Source organism: Mauremys mutica, chromosome 2 (assembly GCF_020497125.1).
Source record: "Mauremys mutica isolate MM-2020 ecotype Southern chromosome 2, ASM2049712v1, whole genome shotgun sequence".
Lineage (NCBI taxonomy): Eukaryota > Metazoa > Chordata > Testudines > Geoemydidae > Mauremys > Mauremys mutica.
In genome coordinates, this window is record NC_059073.1 from 103,716,212 (window position 1) to 103,729,634 (window position 13,423).

Sequence of the window (13,423 nt, forward strand, 5' to 3'; positions counted from 1 at the left end):
GATCTGAGGTTCTGAAGCAGGACTGGCATTAAGATTCAGTCTGGGCCTGGGTACAGTTCTGAATCATTCCCTCATGCCAAAGCTCAGTAGGGGGAGATTTTGGTTTTGAAGAAGCTTCTGCTTGGACTGAGATAGCCATACTTGTTACCTCAGAGCACAGTCATCCCACCTAGATGCTGAGAGATGATATTGAGTGTGTTGGGCTACAGATTTCCTCCTGAGGTGATTCACGCAGCAATAGGGGGATCGAAGGACCTCCTTACAATAGGTAATTTTAAAAAAACCAAAAAAACTATAACTATCCAAGACCAGTCTATCTTCTCCTTTTGTAGCTGCAGTCTGGGATGCATCCAGACTTAGGGCTGTAAGACCCTGGCCTTACACTCAAAGCTGCCAAGTGCAAGAAGCAGGGAGTGTCTTCATATGAGTACTGCTCTGCTTAGAGTTGCACCACAATTCCTGGTGAGACATGAAGGGTTTTTTTTTATTTAGCAACCCCACTTAGCAGACCAGCCTGTCCCTGATTTAATCAGTTTGTTACTCTCTGAGACCTATCACAGTCTGTTGGGCTGTAGAAGATCTTGAATGTTTTCTGCAGGATAGAACTTTAAATTTTACTCTCTATGCTATTTTAAGGGGTTGTGAATTGATATTCTCAATTATTGTATTGGAAACAGCATTCTGAACACAGCAGTTTTACTAGAGACAATATGGTCCAGTGGGGACCTGGGCTCTATTCCTGGCTCTGTCACTGACCTGCTATTTGACCTTAGGCAAATCACTTCACCTCTTTGTGCCTGTGCTTCACCTGCCACACTTTGTCTGTCTTGATTATTTAGACTGTCAGCTCTTCGAGATAGGGACTGCCTCTTACTATGTGTTTACACAAGACCTAGTGCAATGAGGCCCTGATCTTTGTTGAGGCCTGCAGGCACTACCGTAAGACATATAATTTTAATATTATGTACACAATGCTACAGTGCAGATATGGAGGCACTTTACAGACAAATAGAACAACAGATCCCTGCCACATGAAGTTTACAATCAACGTGAGATAAGATTTGAAATGACATAGGTATGGATAAGAAGAGGTTCTGCAATGAGCTCTGCACAGGTGATGGCAGCTGTGCAGATCCCCATTGACTTCACCACAGGACAGCTCCCTACAAGAGAAATGAAGCAGGAAGTGATGGCCAAATATGTTATTTTTAACACATAGCTGCATTTGTAATTTGTAGGCATGTGCATATAGTCCATAACTAAGTTCTCTCTCTTTTTTTCATTTTACTCAAACTTTGTGGTTCGCCTCTAAGATATCTTAATAATAATTTTAAAAGCTATTATAAGTGTCAAAAGTAGTGAAAATATCTGCTGGGTTATTTCTATCACTAGTGTCTCTCCCTGAACTTTCACAGTAAAGCATCACATTAGAGAACACAGTGACATTCTTAGTTGTCTGATTTCCCAAATGCTGTAAACAGCCATATTGTGCCTTCTATAAGAACAAAAAAAAGAATACCATCATTTCGAAGTTTACAGATCTCTACTTTTCAGACAAAACCTATGCCACAGCAGGCCTTTTTTGCATAGAGCTGGAATAATTTAACTGACATTTACTTTTGTCTAAGAGGAGAGGCAGGAATAATATAATAATATACATTTAAATCCCAGAACTCATTTCTAATTACTGAGGCAGTGTTTGCGTTAAAGGAGAAGGGAAAACTGAACATTTGACAGAAATACATTCTACGATGACACTGATCTTTAACTTATGCAAAAACTTTCTGCTGTATACAGTGAAAATTTCTTCATTCTGCTAGATCCATTACCTGTGGCCACTGTTTCATGGACTGTCTCCTGAAGCTTTCACGAAAAACAACAAATCCAGTCAGTCAATACAATCTATTAGCATTTGTGTAGGCAAACAGGCCATGACTAGAACCACTGTGGAACCTTGCTTGTTCAAAAGTAAGGGCAAGGTCCTAGGCCTCAAAATGCATCCCTTATGCTGCTCCAAGAGTTCAGCTGAGGATTCCCCCAGGGCAGGAGAACCTTTGGTTGGCACAGAGGTGGCATACGAGACAGTGGAAAGCATTTCTAAAAACAAGAAAGTATGTTTTGAGCCTGATGTTTGGAAGGTGTTTGACCAGGACCAGCTCTAAAGTTTTCGCCGCCCCAAGCAGCGCGCCGAATTGCCGCCGCGGGCGGGGGGGGCAGTCCCTGTGCCCATAGGGCGGCAGGCGCGTTTCTGCAGCAGTGGCAATTCGGCGGCGGCTTCTATGTTTAGCTGAAGCCTCCCCGGACAGCTAAACATAGAAGCTGCCGCCGAATTGCCGCCACCGCGGAAACGCGCGTGCTGCCCTAAGGACACACAGACTACCCCCTGCCCCCCCGCCCGCAGCAGCAATTCAGCGCGCTGCTTGGGGGCAAAACAAGGGGGACTGCCGCCCCTTGCAGAATGCCGCCCCAAGCACCAGCTTGGAATGCTGGTGCCTGGAGCCGGTCCTGTGTTTGACCTATGGGAGGGAGCACATTTATGGATGGACTGCAGTAGTTATTTATTCCCTACACCAACAGAAATCAGAAGTCGAATATAAAGACTAAGGCAGTTCTAGGTGTGCCTATAGAAAGCTCTTGTTTTGACACCCACGCCGTCAGCCCAAGTTGATGTGTACCATTTCCCTTTTTCCTTCCCCACCCCCATTTAAACTGGAACCCATTCAAATATTTTCCTTAACCCTGTATGTATAATTCCTTACAGTCCCGCTTTCAAATGAAAGTGCCCGATTCTATGCAACATATGGATTTGATAAAGGTGGCAAGGCATTAAAGTGAAAAAGAAAGAAAAAAGGAATGAAGTTTGTTTATTATTTTGTACAATAAATGGGAAACCCGTATGGCTAATGCTTGAAAAACACTTTCTATTCACGAACATGTTGATTCTTTCATTGAACAATTATGCTTAACTCTTTTGCCACAGAGAAAAATAAGCCTATGTAATTTTATAAACATATCTATACATCCACACTCCTTTCACTGAAAAATTTCCTAGACCAATCCTTGATAGTTTTAAAAGCAAATATGAATACATTTGCTTAAAGTAACAAAACCATACACAATACTTAACTCATTAGGATGATTTAGCAGTGGTCGATATTTCTTTTGGCTGAGCACTCTGGATGAAATCCCATGTATACAATCTTACATTTTATACTGATACTTTTACTTCAGGTTATAAAGTAATCTCTGTCAGAGACTGTGGCCCAAGCAGTAGGAAAAGATATCTGCTCATGGAATGTTCCTGTCAAAGGGACATGTGCAAGATAGATTTTAAAAATTAAACTTGTTTAATGCATTACATTTTGTGTGTGTTATTACAAGGAATGAACCAGGGTAGTAAACTCAGATCCCTCATCACATTTAAAGATGAACACAGACAGTTGCTAAGGAAAGGGATGTAACCACAACTATGGCAAATAATTATACAACTATTATAGAGAAACTAGATCAAAATGTGTCCCCTTTCTTTTCTCTTCCCCAATACTCTCTTCAACCCATTCAGAATTGAAAACTGCTCAACTGTAAGTTCAATGAAAGGAAACCATTATAAAAATGTACTATTACATCTCTGTGAATACCCTTCTGTTCCAAACTTTTATTGGCTTTTTTATTTTTTGTAACCCAAATGGCCTTTTGTAAAATCCCCCCATAAATATTTTTAAATTATGTCCAGGTGACTTGTGACGTACACACACCTAGAATTCTTTCCTGATGTTACTGAAGTGACTGACTGTGTGATGTAAGTGCTGTTACTCTGACGGTACTGAACAAGCTTTTCTTGTATTAAATGTACTATAGGCCAGATTCTACCACCTTACATGGAGTAGTACTTTATTCCCTTAGTAGTGCCTCACACTACTTGGCAGTGGGACTACTCTAGAAGTAACTTGGCAGTGGGACTACTCTAGAAGTAAAATATTACTCCCCATAAACAGGGCCAGTTCCAGGCACCAGCGCAGGAAGCAGGTGCTTGGGCGGTCAATGGAAAGGGGCAGCACATCCGGATCTTCAGCGGCATTTCAGCGGCGGATCCCACAGTCCCTCTCGGAGGGAAGGACCGGCCACTGAAGTGCCACCAATGGCGGCTTTATTTACTTTATTTTTTTCTTTGCTGTTTGGGGCAGCAAAAAAGCTGAAGCTGGCCCTGCCCATAAGTAAGGCATATGCATGCAGTTCCCCCCCCTACAATCCTTACACAGACAAAACTCCTACTGGTTTAACAAGGGCTTCAGGATAGGGTTCTAATTTTGCTGATCACAGATGATTATCCTCCCTTTCTCTGTGTTATGTTTCAACAATAAAAGGCCAAGGGTGAAATATACATCGGAAACCAAGTTATTCTTTTGTCATCGTAATGGTTAGCTGGTGATGATAATTTCTTTGTTCAGAACAGATACAGAACTATTGTCTTGGCCATTTTAAATTGGTAAGCCTTACCCCATGCTGTCTGCAAATATCAGTATGAAGCCATGAGGAGATGCTGAATATACTATATACCAGAGGTCTTCCTGTCTCACAAGATTTTTTTTTATAATGGAATAGAAATAATGAGACCACCACACAGCATTTTTGTCCATATTTCTCTATCTCCTCCCCATAAAAGGTCTCAAAGAAATGCAAAGCACCACTAAAGAGTTCAAAGACATACCTCAGAATGTGACTGCACATTCAAGGCACACTGACATATTCAAGACCGGAGAGCTCTACTGGCACAAAATAAAAACAATATTAAAAAAAAAGAAAGGAAAAAGCTCAGAATACAATATGCAATATTTAGTTCTATTGTGTGGAACTCATTGCGTTCATTTTGTTCACAGAGTAAAGTAGGTCCCAGAGTATAACACATACAATAAGTCTATCCTGTTCTTCAGAGGCACTGGTTTCTAGACAAGCTAACAATTACTTGTTGTAAATGATGCAGAGGCTGATGCAGCTGAATTTATAAATTGAGTTGAAAAGTTTGACATGCTGAATAAGATTATTCCATATAATGCATCACTAAGTAATTGATATGTACAGTATGTGCAAAGAGAGAGACCAGTTAACTCAATTTTTTTTTTGTATTATTGTGTAATTTGGCCATCAGTTCATTGTCAATTGAACAAACTTTTTAAAGAATTTCCCCATTTATTAGATGAATAAAAATGCAACTTTTTATAGTGTGGGGACTTCGAAAAAAACCAACAGAAAAATGGCTGAACACATATCCAGGCATTTTAAAGCCCTTACAGGGAAATATTTTTGAAAGTTTCACTTTTTTTTTTTTTTTACTGAAGAAATGCCAAAGCTCACATTTAAATGCATAATAATATTAGCGCGCATACACACAACGAATCCTAAGGTTGTCAGTCTCCTCTCAGCTAAAAGAAAAATATTTTGAGAGTTCACAAAAGGCCATTGGGAGCAAAATAAGAATCCTTCAGAAAAGAAAATCTCAAATTTTCAATAGCTATTCAATTTATTTCAAGCCTTGTGGTGATGATCTGCATTTATTTCAAAAGAGACTAAAGTGTTCCCTCTGTAATTACTAGAATGTCTGCACTGCTCCAATGCTGATTACAGTTCAGAGTCTTAAATCTCCGTAATCTGTCTGAAATATTAGATTTTTGTATGATTTGTTTTCTTATCACTTTATGTGTAACTTTACTGCCACTCACCACCAAGAGACCTTGAACATGAGGATTTTGCTTTAATCTCAATTTATTATACTAAAAATGCAAAAATTAAAGAAAAATGAGGTAAGTTTAATATTACTAGGGAACGTGATTGATAACATTGTGTCATTTTTTGAATTTTAATATTATAAACTGAATTTTATGTTACTCTACCCTAATAGTGACATATTTAACTTTTTAAGACTCAATATAATTTTATGGTTCAAAATGTGTATTATTAGACTATTATAGTGTAGCGCTTTGTCAAATGCTTGTATATTCAATACAAAAAATCCACAATCTAATAATGGTAATAATCTGATTTCTACTGAGAAAATCATAATAATCCATCCTTAAATCTCACCTTTGACTTAAGATATCCCAGAGGTGTCCAGCCAGTGTGAGTTGTAATGTACAGTATTTTCTGCACTATTTAGACATTTGGGGATCAGGACAGTGAGAGTTTACAACATAGTGGCAGTTTTATTTTGAGGATGACAAAATAAGAGGCTTTTTTATATCCCTGCAACTTGTGCTTTGCTTGCAGGCAACTCCAGTTCAATGTATGCCATAAGGTGCCTAAAGGATGTATATCAAAGTGGGATAAATGCCAGGCTGCCTTGAAATAGCTTGGAAGCAGCATAGAATAGAATATCAGAGTTGGAAGGGACCTCAGGAGGTCAATCCCCTGCTCAAAGCAGGACCCATCCCCAGACAGATTTTTGCTTGAGATCCCTAAATGGCCCCCTCAACGACTGAACTCACAACCCTGGGTTTAGTAGGCCAGTGCTCAAACCACAGAGCTATCCCTCACTTATCACATGCATTTTCTGGTTGTGGATAACATATTTAAATGGAGACTCTCTCTTCCTTTTTCCATACATGGTTTGAACTCTCTGATGTCATCAGCAAGGCTCATATCCTCTCCGCTTTTAAATCCCGCTTAAAAGCACACTTCTGAAATGCTGCTTCATTAATGTGTAAAAATATTTCCTTTTCTTGTTGCCTTTCCCTAACCTCCATCTAAACCTCTTTGTCCATACACACTTAGCCTATGTGCTTCTTGGGGCACTATATACATAAATAAAAATGAAATGGACATTTGAACCAATCCACCTACGCATTCCATACTCATGCTGATATCTATACAGGCATACATATTTATAAAAACAGGTAGGTATTTATTTTTTAAAGGATTTTTTTCCCTTCTGGACTGAGAATTTTACTTTCTACTTGGAATTAATTTTTATGGGAGAATTACCGATTCCTGACTAATGCCCAACACTGAAAAAACTCCAGTACAGCAACACGAAAGGGTATGATTACTGCACGCTGTATAGACATGCCACAAACTGCTCTATGTGTGACAGTATAATTACATGTGTAATTATATATGTGAGGTGCTCATATGTAGAAGGGGCACATGGGGGTGACACTGGTTTCACAACTGGTTGCAGCTATGGAACTTTTCAAATTTTTGTACAAACTGTGCAGTTCTATTGGACTTCGTCTGCTGGTGTCCTTGTTAACTACTATCCAAGCAAAATTCCACCTTAACAGACTGTCCTTAAAGTGCATGTAATAAAATGAGGCCACTGAGATTTGTACATGTCTGGCTCTCTCTACTGATTATAATTCACTAAGTAGAAATGCTGCACAAGGTCAATTTATGTGGAAAAATCCATATCAGCAGCACACGTTGACCCTCTTTTCAGGACAAAATGTTAAGATTTGGACTATGATTTACTAGTTAGACAAATAGGGCCCCATGACAAGAAAGGTGCTTGTAAAAGGGAACACCACAAAAAATATACACAAAGCAAATGCTTTTCAATGAAGCACCACAAATGTGTTATTTACATAGGCCTCGTTGGGGAATTTACTATCAGGATTGTAAAGATCTCCACATTTAAAAGTTTCAGATCACTGAATCAGCAAGAACATGGCATCTGAAGCATTTTTCAACTGTATACTAATTACAGGGAAGCGTTAAGATTAGGAATTCCCTAGGTGTAAATTACTATATTTAAAAGATAATGTGGCTGCATTTGGCATTCATGAAACGGTTAATTTTGAAATAGGCAGTTTTAAGAAGGTGATAGAAACAGTGTTATACCTCCAAGGAATGCTCAGCCAATGAGCAGTTGTTCTGATTATGTAATGCTTGTAACAGGAGCTTTTATTGGTTAATCCTGATGTCAGTTGATATCCTGCTGATGAGATTTAGGGGTAGAGTTCTATGAAGATTCTCTCCCCCAAAATGCAGTTTGGTTAAATTGTTACTAAGCAAAGTTAGGATTTACATAACTTACCTCTTTAAGTGCTGACTCTTCATTATGATTTTTCCAAATACAGTAAATGAAAATGAGATGCTGCTCTAAGTAGACTGATTCTGTTCTACCTACAATGGAAATGGTGAACAATATCCAAGAACTCATGGGATAAAAAAGAAGCCAGTTTTGTTTACAGTGAAAGAGAATCCTCTTTTCGCAATATATTCATAATGTAATTGAACAGTGATTCTGAAGAACCAGCAACTTTTACAGCAGGAGAGAAATAAATTGTATCTGATCATATAAAAAAGGAGTGTAAATGTACTGTATTTGCTGTTTTGAATCCAAAGCAAGGAAGTTGGAGTGGGTAATCTGCTTTACATTTTGCTTTTTTCCTTCTTCTAAAATAAAGGAAATGGGGTTGGGAAGGAGGAAGCCGAAGAATAAAGGAAACATTTATCTGAGCTGGGAAAGCTTCTTTTTAACCTCCCCTCCCCGCCCCCCGCCCCCCCAAGATATCAGCAAATGTAAAAAGATGCAGTAGCAATGGAACAAACGATTGCAAATATCAGGAGCCACATATTTTGCATCAGGCTCAAGTCCCAGCAGAGTTATAATACCTAACAAGGAGCAGCTAGCAGCACTGTGAAGGTTTACTGCACTGACGTCAGACAATCCTAGTGGAGTTATTTTACTGACCTGTGAAACAGGACAACAGTACAGTCAGGAGCCATAGGAAATGGCTCACTGTTGAAATCCACATTGTCCACTAAGTATAATAGCATTTAAGTGAAAGGAAAAGTACTGTGTTTACTTAAACACTATGAGGTTCTGTTCTAAAAATGACTGCTTCTGACATATGATTGGTGCACCTTGGCTCTCTTCTGAATCAAAAGCAAAAGGATCATCCCTCTCATATATGAGTTTGTATTACAGGAGCATTACGGTTTGAGCTTCCAATTGTCAAAAAAATATTAAGCAGTCTATTCCAGAGCAGTAATACCACAGAGCTAATTGCAGGGACTATTTTACATTATGACATGTTAGAGGCACAATACAGCCATCGTGTTTGGGCTTGTCAAAACAAATAAACTTTTTTTTTCAAGTGAAATTTATTGCACAAAAGAGCTAAACAAATTATGGGCTAGAGGCAACCGTCTACCACACTATCAGCATTCAAGACCTGAAGAAAAGAGTGGAAACTTTCAGGGACTGAATGCAAGAGTGGAAACACTAATTGAGCACAAATGAAAGGATCTATTACGGATGGAAGGATAAATAAGCATACAGGCAGGACAATACTCTCATTTATGATTCAGCTACTCATGGGTAGTGCTGGACAGCTTTAAATACAATTTACAGCCTTGATTACAAATGACTATGTGCATCAACTTGGAAGGAATGCAAAGACTATAAGAGAGAGAGAGCCTGCCTTGTCCAAAAGGGAAGTATAGGGGATAAGTGAAGGCCGAACTAGGCTGGACATTCCGTAGCAACTGGAATGTACAAAATAATGAAATAGCACTTTTTTTAAACTGGAGATGAATTGATTAGGGGGCAAGAAGGACAACATTTAAAGTAACTGATTTGCCCAATGACAAGATTATAATGGTGATTAATGCCTGATAATTATGGTAATATTGGGGAAAGGGAGCTCATACTGCCCTGTGACTTTTGAAAGCCAAATATAAGAATACAAATGTAGTAAAGACAATAAGCACTGGAAATACAGAACGAGGGCATGTTCATGCTTTTATTGAAGTCTGTGGCTGCTTTTTCTTTGACTTCAGTAGGAGCGGAAACAGGCCTCAAGCTACCATAGCAAAGGGCTATTTTCCACCCATAAGATGCCTTTATCTTCAGACTGTTCTAATTTTTTTCAAGTTCTTATGGACCAAACATTACCTCTAACTTTGTAATTTGTTTCTCCAAAGATGGTGATAATTAAGACATTCCATTAAAATGCTGACAGAATCTGTGCTAGATCATCTTCTACCGTACAGCTGAAATGATTGGGATTGAACAGATGATCACTGGCACTCCCCCGAGGGAGGACTATTAAGACAGCACAGACTCCGATGCTAGCAATACACAAATGACACCCATCTCTACATCACAGTCCACCATTTCCCACCTATTCCAGAGCCTACATGAAATCAGCAACTGGCTGAAAAGTAACTGGTTGAATCTAGATCTGGATAAGACACAGGTGATGTTGTCTGGAAAATGAAAATATTCAAAACTAGCCAGCACCACTCCATCACACTCAGTAGGGAGCAATCAAGAAATCATGGGGTATATAAACATGGGTCCTTCTGAACTCTTTTCTTGTGTTTGATATATTAATAGCAACAGATGCAAAACCATCTTCCTCTATCTACCAGAGAATGTGTCTGTTCCTGACAGAAATGCCTTGCTCAAAATGATCCATGCATTCATGACTGTTGGGCTTGGTTATCAATGTACACTACGTGCTTCAGAATGAAACCGTTGACACTTAAAAAGGCGCAACTGGTGCAACATGCAGCAGTCCTCTTACTAATTGCCCTGGACCCCAGTGAATACCAGATTAAAGTTAAAGTTCTGACTGGGTTTTCAAAGTCTTGGATGGGGGTGGGGTGGGAGGACTACTGGATATCACAACCAAGACTTGCCACATTGACTGTGCTCCTCAGGAAGAATGGAATTGTTTACAATAGTGTGACTGGGGTAGCAGTAGAGAGGTTACGTAATGGCTTCATGGTTGCAGAACCCTCACCTGTAAGCTATTATATTGACTGCACACAGGACACAATGCTGTTCATCTGTTCAACATATTTTCCCCATCACAACTATACTTATAAAGAACAATAATGCTACCTGTGCTAAAGCCAGTGTGTATTTAGATTTCCTTTCAGATTTATAGGATACCATAAGGCACTCAGATACCCTGGCATAAAAGTCTAGATAAAGCAATGCAGATAGGATAGATTGCTAGTAGAAACGGTTCACTTACCTCCCAGTTATTAATTTTAAAGAACAGTGTTTTTAAAACTAAAACAGAATCAAACTCTATGGAAGTTATTAAATACCTTCCTTACCTCACAGGGGTGCTGTGAGGAAAAATCCATCAATGATTGCAAGGTGCTCAGATACTTATATAGCCCCCCATCATTTTAGTATTTAGACATGTAAGCAGAGAGACCTCCACAGATACAGAAGGCCCTTTGGGAGTAAAACCTCTACAGTTCCACCAGCCAAGGGAGGAGGGTCGGGAGAACATGGGGTGTGTGTGTGTGTGTGTGTAATGAACACACCCCAACACTGTGCTCTGCATCGCTCCACAGGAGCTTCCTGCATAGCAGCCTACACTGGTTCTTGGGAACAGGATGGGAGATGGCTTCAGAAAGGATAGTGCCCTAGGATCTTCTGGACCTTCCTCCACCATGAAAAAAAACCCACTCCAACCTGGAGCAGCCTCCTCACAACCATTCTGCTATGGTCTTGGCAGAGAATTCTTCTCCCAGCAGACATCTCTGCAGGGCCGGCTTTAGACCAATTCCCCCGAATCGGGCCCCGCGCCCAGTGAGAATCTCTTCCCTGGCTAGAGGCGCCTTTTTAATTTTTACTCACCCAGCAGTGCTCCGGGTCTTCGGCAGCACTTCGGCGGTGGGTCCTTCGCTTGCTCTGGGTCTTCAGCGGCACTTTGGCGGCAGGTCCTTCAGTGCCGCCGAAGACCTGGAGCGAGTGAAGGACCCACCGCCGAAGTGCCGCCGAAGACTCGGAGCACCGCCCGGTGAGTACAAGCCCCATGTGGTTTTTTACATGTTTTTTTTTTTAATATAGTCATCCCTGCCAGGGCCCCGTCGAAACTGTTCGAATTGAGCCCCGCACTTCCTAAAGCCCCGCATCTCTGCATTCAGCTGAGTCTTCTGTTGTTGGAAGGAAAGTGAATGTAAGGATTCTTTATTCACTCTGGCACTAACCAAGGATAACTTTGGGGCCATATACTTCATATGTATTCTAAGCAATATAATGGGTGAACCTGGGTTTATATGAAATTTTGAGATAATTCTTGAGTTTGACTTAAGTGATATTTTTCTCTGTGCCAGATGATAATGTATGAGTGCCATCCTCATAGCTGCACATTGCCATCATGTAAAGCCAGAGAAAGGTAGATCCCTAAGTAAGGGCCTCCATTGACCACAGGATGGGTTGGAGCAGGTCCTGAGGAAACTCTAGTGGGCCCAGGTGGTGATATTGGCTAAGCTTGATCATATGACATGTTTTCAAAATCGGCATGACAGCTTTTAAAATACTAGAACTGAGCAAATAATTCATAACAACTTGATTATTTTTGTCTCGTTTTCTGTTTGTAAAGTCAGTGAACAGGTCGCAATATTCTCAGGTTACTCATTTTAAAAAGAAGTTGACACAATTTCTCTGAATAATTCGAGGTGTGTAGCTGTTAATTATGAATTGATACGCAAAATTAGAGTTGTTTTCATGGGACACATAGGTCAAAGGGTTTGTTTCTGTTCCCTGACTGCATGACTGTCACCTTTGAAATCAGGCTTCTTGTGTGAATATTCTAATATAGGAGTTCAAAACTCAATTTCTGTGAATATTCTCCAATATTCACTTAAAATTCACTTAAAATATTCACTGAATTATCTTCCCTAGTTATGTAGCTTCCCAACTGTATAATTCAAGCCTTTTTCTGGGGGGGAAAAAAGAAGAAGACTATTTCAATGACACTTACCCCCATGGTTAGTATTGCTTTTTTACTTGAACTGAAATAATTTCCATGGTAAAGCCAATTCTTTTTAAGAGTTTTAAAGTATCATTTTCATTGCTTCTACTCAGGTGATTCATTAGGAAGCCTGAACCAGTTTGCCTCCACCTTTTTAGGCTCTATTTTATTTCAGATTGAAACTTTTAAATGGGCCCTTTTGCCAGAGGAAAATTTTTTAGTTCAAATGCTAGGAGCCAAAATACGCCATCAGTTTAAAAGCAGATTTCTTGATTTAAACGTGGAGTAGAGCTTTAAAATTGGTGGTGGTGCAATTTGGTTACAAGCATGTAGGGACTAATATCATTTTGCTATCCCCATTCTATTCCCAGTCTTTCATAAAATAACATGTGTATGTTTACACAGTTAAGTTCCAATGCATTAGTGACTGGAAGTTAAATTCTGCACTCAGTGATACTCAGTGATGCCAGTAGAATTACTCCAAATGTACATGGATGCCATGTACCAATACGGTACAGGCTACAATGTTTTTCCTTGTTTGAGAAGGATTATTTTATAGGGTTTTGATAAGTCTCATATTCTTTTTAGGGCTATCAATTAATCGCAGTTAAATCTTGCGTGATTAACTCAAAAATATTAAGCATGATTAAAAAATGAATCACAATTAATCACAGTTTTAATCACACTGTTAAACAATAGAATAC